A 6,841-nucleotide genomic window follows, 5' to 3' on the forward strand; every position below is an offset into this window, starting at 1 on the left:
TTCCCAGGTTGCTGGAGGTTTGGTGTGTTGAAAGAACTCGTTGTGCTTTCTAGGAATGTAAGGAAGTGGCTCTTGCCGTGCTTGGGACTGCAAGGGCGATTTACTGAAATATGGATCTGATTCTTATGCCGTTATATGGATATCATTGATTATAGCCGTGTTAGGGCATAAAAGGGTTATATTGATTCGGGTTCCTAGATAAAATCACTACAATATGTGGAATTGAATGAGGGCTAATCAAAAAATGAATTAGAGCTGGATGTAGGAATGCAGCAAAAGACCCAGCAAACGCATTTCAAAGTTGCTCTTCTAAGGATACTTTTGTACTTGACAGATCAATTTAATCCTACAGGTGCTCTAAAATAAAGAATGCATTTCAGTCATCCCTGCAGAAAATCACACAGCCATCTATTCTAGGCTGCACAGAGTTTTCAGTCCACTCTACCTGCTAGCTTGTTGTTGCAATATGTCGCAATTCTGGAGAATTGTCTGCTATGCGAGAATGCCCGGCCCAGTTCAAATGTTCATTGTATTTCCTGCAAAAATATCAAAAGAAAAACAAAGATTTGGTTTTGGAAAAATAATTCATTACCATCTTGTAAAAATCAAAACGTTCACATTTGAGTCAAAAAAAGAGAGGCTAGGTCTCACTACTTTGCTCAGGCTGTGTTACACCTACTGCTCTCAGGTGCTGTCCTGCTACCTATGGGCGTGGAAGCTTTGGCATGCTCTGTTTCCAGCCTGGTTCGGTGCACCTCTCATTACACAACCTGAAATTCTAGAGCTCCCTCTAGAACACCATATTGATACCAAACGTAGCATGGACACCTGATCAACACAGCTGAGTGCAGCCCAGAACCCCTGAGCTCAAGCAATCCACAAGCCTCAGCCTCCCAAGTAGCTAGAACAACAGGGACACGCCACCATGCCCAGCAAACACAGCGCATGTCCTAATGATGAAATGCATTGCTTAAGTAAAGATAATGATAAAGTACGGTGTAATGAATTGATGGTATGCTAACCGTATTTCAAGAAAATCAATTTCACTATCCTTCAAAGAAAGGAAAATAATGTCTTATCAAGAAGCAGTGTGAATATGGGAAGGGCCTTTAAAAAAGATGTGGAGTTTCCTAAAGGAAAAGAAGAGGGTTGAACTGATTTAAGGCAGAGAGGAAGTAGGGGCTGGATCCGGGCGGGTCAAGGGGATCATCGCAAGAACGGACAAACCGCCATGCCCGAAAAGGACGACATCGGAGGTCCCGATCACGCAAGAGATCTGCCTCCGCCAGTGCGACACAGACCAGTGGAACAATGGACTCTGAACACTCGGACGCTGGCAGTTGAACCCTGATGGGGCCTGGGCCCTTGTCTTTCCCGGTAATGTGTTGCCCTACTCTGCAATGGATCATGTAGTGGGGCTGTTTATGTGGGGGAACCGCCGATGCCAGACTGCCAGCTTGGAGACTCTTTGTGACTATATGTGGTGACGCTGTTGGGGCTCGGGAGGCGACTTCCAAGGGGCCTCTGACCCTCACGAGTTGTGGGAGTTGTCTGGGGGGGGTGTGTGCTGAGGTCGGGATGTTGGGATCCTTTGGTATGGTTGGCCCTGGGTCCTCGGTTTTGGATCCGGGTCTATCCATGCCGCGACAGATACTTCAGTGTTCTATGAGGTATAGGGGTGGGGGGAGTTGGAACGGGGATGTGGGGAGAGTTGGTTTGTTGTTGGGGGGGATTCAGGACTGGGATTGGGTGGGAGTGGTGGGTTCGGATTCGGGGCTTTGGGGTGGGTAGGAAGAATCGCATGTGTGTATTACTGCTGGACTGGGTGAGCGGTGGGGTGTGTTGGGGTGGCGCAGGGGGCCTGGTGGGGGGAATCACCTGGGCAATGGTTGATCAGACTACTACGCTTCCCAATAAGTCCATACGTGTTGTAACATGGAATGTGAGGGGGATACTTGATAAAATCAAGCGTGGAGCGGTGTTGCGCTGGGGGAAAAGGGAGGCAATAGACGTGCTTTTGCTCCACGAAACTCATATGCTGGGCTCCAAGGTCCTTAGCCTTCAGAGATTTGGCTTCCAGCAGGTCTACCATGCCGGCTTTACAAAGGGATCCAGAGGGGCGGCCATCTTGGTTCATCGCAGGGTGGCTTATGTTCATGAGAGGCAGTGGGTGGACCCCCAGGGCCGCTTTGTCTTTATAAAAGGAATGATGGGTGCTGAACCTGTGGTTTTCGGTAGTGTCTATGCCCCTCCTCCTATGCAGTGGGCCCTGTCGGAGAGACTGTTTGCGATATGGGATGAAATCTGGGATGTGTTGACGGTGGTTGGGGGCGATTGGAATGAGGTGATGGATGTGTTCTTGGACCGCCAGAGGCGATTGCCAGTGGCTGTGGATCCTTCTCCCTCTGCCCCGCATACTAGGCTGCGTGCGACAACAGACAGTTTGGGCTGGGTGGATGTGTGACGCCATTTGCATCCGGTTGCGCGTGAGTTCACGTATGTGTCGGCTGTACATGGCTCCTTTTCGAGACTTGATTATATCTTTATGCCTGGTGCCTGTCTGAGTCGTGTGCGAGACGCTGCTATCTTGCCCAGGGGTCTGTCCGACCACTCCCTAGTTGTGGCCACAATAGACCTCCCCACAAAACGGCAGCCGTTCCGTTGGCGGATGTCCTCATGGCATCTACAACAACCTGATTATGTCCATCACTTGCGGGAGGCGATTGATAACTATTGGCGCGATAACCTTGTGGGGGACATTGACGCGGTGGTGGTATGGGAGGCGCTGAAGCCCACGATACGGGGGGTGGACATCGCTTGGTGCGCTGCCGCCCGCCGGAAGCACCGGGAGGCCATTTCCGCTGCGGCCGCTCAGGTGGAGACCCTGGAACAGCGTGGGCGGGAAGGGGGTGATGAGACTGTGGTACGGCTGCTCCTACAGGCGCAGCAATCCTATGCCTCAGTCTTGCATGATGAGGCCAGACGGGCGTGGCTCGCCACACGCAGTAGGATTTATCAGTGGGGCGACAAGTCCTGCACGATGCTCCACAGGCTGTGTCAGTCTACTTTTCAGCCGCTCACGTTGCCGGGCCTCACGGCAGAGGACGGCTCGGTGGTAACAGACCCGGCCCGCCTAGCGGCTAGCTTTGCCCATTACTTTGAGGAACAGTATGCCCCTCGAGATTCCCTGGAGGCAGATGAGATATCCGCATTCCTGGATGATCTGTCGCCGAAGGCCGTCTCCGACGAAGCCAGAACGGCACTGGACGCTCCGCTCTCTGCTGAAGAACTCGGGGAGGCGCTGGGGCAGCTCAACACCGGGAAGGCGCCGGGACCGAGCGGGTACCCGTGTGAGTTTTACAAGAAGTTTCACCTCCAGCTGGGGTCTCAATACAGATGCGCGCTTGAGGCGGCACTGGTTCGGGGGGAGCTACCACCGGATTGGTGCCACGCCGAAATCGTGGTGTTTCTGAAGCCTGGCAGGGCCCCTGACAGGCATGACTCGGACCGAGCCATATCGCTATTGAATATTGAGGCCAAAATCTTGGCGAAGGCCCTGGCGAACCGCCTTCTTCCCTATATTACAGACCTGGTCCACCCCGACCAGGCCGGGTTCATGCCCCGCAGGGCCACTCGCCATAACATCCGGCGGGCACAGGCGGCGGTGGATGCCATGGGGGCCCGGGATGAACAGGCGGCACTCCTGCTGGCGGATATGGACAGGGCCTTTGACTCTGTGAGCTGGGCGTACCTGTTTACACTCTTGCCCCGTCTTAATCTGGGCCCGGTGTTCCTGTCATACCTGAAGTTGCTATGTACCAATGTCACGGCCTCGGTTCGGGTGGCTGGTGCCGCGTCCGGGCGATTTCAGATTGGTCGTGGGACCCGACAAGGTTGCCCATTGTCCCCATACCTGTTCGCCCTGGCTATGGAGCCCCTGGCATCTTGGGTGCGTGCTGATGCACGGATACGCGGGTTTGTGTGGAGTGGAGAGCTGGTGGACAGAATTGCATTATATGCAGATGATATCCTCTTTTTCCTCACGGACCTGCAGCACTCTGGGCCCCGAGTCCTGGACGTCATGCACGTCTTTGGCGAGGTCTCTGGCCTTCGGCTTAATCTGCACAAATCGACCTTGTGGGTGCTGGGCGGCGGGGTCGTGACGGACCCCTGGGCAGCGGGACTGCGAGTGGCGACGGATGGGCTGAAGTACCTCAGTGTATTTCTCTCGGAGTCGCGCACCGTTGCCTGGGACCGCAGCATTCTGCCGGTGTGGGAACGGGTCCAGGCCGACATCAAAACGTGGTCCAGGATGCCCCTTACTATTTTTGGAAGATCTGCTATCTTCAAAATGGATGCGCTCCCACGCCTGCTGTATCAGCTACAAAACTACCCCTACCCTATTGGCCCACAGTGGTTTCGCCAAGTTAATTCGGCGCTGGGCCGTTTTCTATGGGCTGGTGGTGCGGCCAGAGTGGCGCTAAAGACATGTTTCCTGTCTACCTATTGTGGTGGCCTGGCCACCTCCGATCTGTTTTCTTACTATAAGGCTTCTCAGCTGCTCATCCTTAACGAATGGTGGTACAGTAACAGGGGGGACCCGGCCTATGCCTTGGAGCGATCGCTTATGGGTGATAACACGTTACACACCATTCTATACTCGGCCCGCTTGCGACGTGCACTGCCGTCGGTCACGAGAGTGGTTTTTGCGGTGTGGAGACAGACCCTACGCCGCATGGGCTGGTGGGGCAAATTGACGGCGGAGACGCCGTTATGGCATAATGGCCTGCTCCCGGAGCTCTCGGCTGTAGACGGGTTTGAGGGATGGGAGGCAATTGGCATTTCGCTACTGGGCCAGGTAATGTCCGGCACTACCCTTAAATCATTCCAAGAGCTCCGCACGGAGTTCCAAATGCCTCAGTCCCAGTTCTTCCGCTACTTACAATTGCGCCACGCCCTCACCCCGAGCATTGCCCATTTGGACTCTCTCCCTGAGTTTAGCCCGGTTGAGGCGAAGGTCTTTATGGGCGACCTGGGGGATAGAAAGGTCTCCCGTATTTACCAGACACTGGTCACTCACTGCTCCTCTACCCTACTCCCTCTTCGGGCGGCATGGGAAGTGGATGTGGGCCCCCTGGATGAGGACGATTGGAGGGAGGCCTTGGAATCCCCGCGTGGGACCGCTATCGCTGTGCGACTCCGGCTTATCCAATTCAAATACCTTCATAGAGCCTATTACACCCGCGAACGGTTGTGGAAAGCTGGGTTGATTGAATCCCCGGAGTGCCTGCGCTGTGGAACCGTGCCTGGATCCCTGTTCCATACCGTGTGGTCGTGTGCTCGATTGTCTGGCTTTTGGAGGGGTGTGTGGAGCTGCATGTCCGAGGTCCTGGGTTGGGATCTTCCCCGCACTCACCGGCTGGGGTTGCTGCATGTTATGGAGGGCATTGGTGGGAACATCTATAAACGTCACCTGCTGCTCTTGGGGCTTGTTGTTGCCAAACGGGATCTGGCCCGGGCGTGGAAGGGAGTGAGGGCCCCCGCTTGGCTGCGTGGAAGGCAGGGTTGGACTACTATATGGGACTTGAGAAGCCGATCTTTGAGGCAAGGGGTTGCCCCCGCAACCACTACAAAATCTGGAAGCGGTGGGACGACTACAGAGGACTATCGCTGGATCCCCCAGTGGAACGAGAAGAGGACATATGATTGTGCTAAAGTTGTTGGCCCGATTCTGTGACACACCCGTCACACTACACCTAAACCTTTACTTGCTGCTACTTGTACACGTGCGTGGGGGGGGGGGGAAAGGGGGTGGTCCTGGGAATTAGGGAGTTCTGGGAGTTGATGGGGTAGGGTGGGTTGTGGGTTTACTCATATTTGAGCCTATTTTCGGTACCTAATTAACCATTACTACATGTCCTATACACCGTGTCCTAACTGTTGGTGGTGATCTCCGATCTGTGGGGTGCCACGATTTTATTGCCTGCTTTTCTCAATAAAAATAGTTGTGAAAAAAAAAAAAGAGAGGCTTGGTCTCACTATTTTGCTCAGGCTGTGTTACATCTACTGCTCTCAGATGCTGTCCTGCTACCGATGGGCAGGGAAGCTTTTGCCTGCTCTGTTTCCAGCCTGGGTCGGTGCACCTCTCATTACACAACCTGAAATTCTAGAGCTCCCTCTAGAACACCATATTGATACCCAACGTAGCATGGACACCTGATCAACACAGCTGAGTGCAGCCTAGAACCCCTGAGCTCAAGCAATCCACAAGACTCAGCCTCCCAAGTAGCTAGGACAAGAGGCACACGCCACCATGCCCGGCAAACACAGCACATGTCCTAATGATGAAATGCATTGCTTAAGTAAGGATAATGATAAAGTACGGTGTAATGAATTGATGGTATGCCAACCGTATTTCAAGAAAATCAATTTCACTATCCTTCAAAGAAAGGAAAATAATGTCTTATCAAGAAGCAGTGTGAATATGGGAAGGGCCTTTAAAAAAGATGTGGAGTTTCCTAAAGGAAAAGAAGAGGGTTGAACTGATTTAAGGGAGATTACTCGATCTTCTCCCACCTCAAAATCAGCTGCTAATTCAGTGTTCTATACCAATGAGCTATTTTTGTCCTCCCTGCCCCTTCCAGCGAATGGGTCCCCCTGACTAACAAAAGTGATTCAAACAGATTTGTATACCTTTTCATAGGAGACGTCATGACGTATTTTATACTGTGCCAATTCAAGGTAGATTGAGTAATGATCTGGAAAGCCCCATACTGGAGAACTGCAGCGCCTGTCAACCTGATCCCTTCTGCTGGGATTGTTAACCAACATCAAGATTTAA

The 6,841-nt window shown here is 52.9% G+C and overlaps 2 non-coding genes across 2 annotated transcripts; both read right to left on the bottom strand.

Annotated features, from left to right (window-relative positions):
* Positions 1 to 634: 634 nt before the first annotated feature.
* On the bottom strand, positions 635 to 934 carry LOC147733998 (signal recognition particle RNA). Its single transcript, XR_015307802.1, has one exon.
* A 5,088-nt stretch (positions 935 to 6,022) lies between these two features.
* LOC147733999 (signal recognition particle RNA) lies at positions 6,023 to 6,322 on the bottom strand. The gene has a single exon (XR_015307750.1).
* Between the last annotated feature and the right edge of the window lie 519 nt (positions 6,323 to 6,841).

This window comes from Lissotriton vulgaris, chromosome 1_2, assembly GCF_964263255.1.
Source record: "Lissotriton vulgaris chromosome 1_2, aLisVul1.2, whole genome shotgun sequence".
In the NCBI taxonomy this organism is placed as follows: domain Eukaryota; kingdom Metazoa; phylum Chordata; class Amphibia; order Caudata; family Salamandridae; genus Lissotriton; species Lissotriton vulgaris.